Here is an 891-nt window from a genome sequence, read left to right on the forward strand (position 1 = left end):
TTAGTGTCCACTATTTAAATTATGTGGTGGATGGTAGTGGAAACTCCCTACGTATGGGAAAGTTGCAACGCCGGAAAAAAGTGAATTTCAGAAAAACAATTGTTCCACTGCCCAAACTCTTACGGGAATCGCCAAAGCGTGCGCGAGTAATGAGTGAATGGGCAAATGTCTATAAGGTACATTACATATGTAGAATTGTGTACAGTTGGGAATGTGTCTCACGGGAAGCGTGCAAGGGATTAGTCCCTGCAGTCGCGCTGTTCATCTGTGTCCTCGGTGGCTCAGATGGATAGAGCGTCTGCCATGTAAGCAGGAGATCCCGGGTTCGAGTCCCGGTCGGGGCACACATTTTCAGCTGTCCACATCGAGGTATATCAACAACACTTGTCGGCAGCTGAGGGTTTCAGTTAGTCATCATTTATTCCAACAATATTTGCTATAACAGCTACTCGAACTTCTAGTATTCCATGCTATGATGAACAAAAGCTTTCAAAGATGTATATTAAGTATATACAATTTTTATTTTGTAAAACATTTTCAGGGGCAGATGTGGACTCTGACCACAGTTTATTCGCTATGAACTGTAGATTACAACTGAAGAAACGGCATAAAGGTAGGAAGTTAAGGAGATGGGACCTGGATAAACTTAAAGAACCTGAGGTTGTAGAGAGTTTCAGAGGGAGTGTTATGGAACGGTTGACAAGAACAGCGAAAGAAACACAGTAGAAGAAGAATGGATAGGGTTGGGAGGTGAAATAGCGATGGCAGCAGAGAATCAAGTAGGTAAAAAGAGGAGGGCTAGTAGAAATCCTTGGATAACACAAGACATATTGAATTTAATTGACGAAAGGATAATACATAAAAATGAAGTAAAGGAATCAGGCGAATAGG

General features: G+C 41.9%; 1 non-coding gene across 1 annotated transcript; it reads left to right on the forward strand.

The window, feature by feature from the left end:
* The first annotated feature begins 270 nt into the window (after positions 1-270).
* Trnat-ugu (transfer RNA threonine (anticodon UGU)) lies at positions 271-344 on the forward strand. Its single transcript has one exon. It is a non-coding gene; the product is annotated as a tRNA-Thr (tRNA).
* The last annotated feature ends 547 nt before the right edge of the window (positions 345-891 follow it).

Source organism: Schistocerca serialis, chromosome 5, assembly GCF_023864345.2.
Source record: "Schistocerca serialis cubense isolate TAMUIC-IGC-003099 chromosome 5, iqSchSeri2.2, whole genome shotgun sequence".
Classification (NCBI taxonomy): domain Eukaryota; kingdom Metazoa; phylum Arthropoda; class Insecta; order Orthoptera; family Acrididae; genus Schistocerca; species Schistocerca serialis.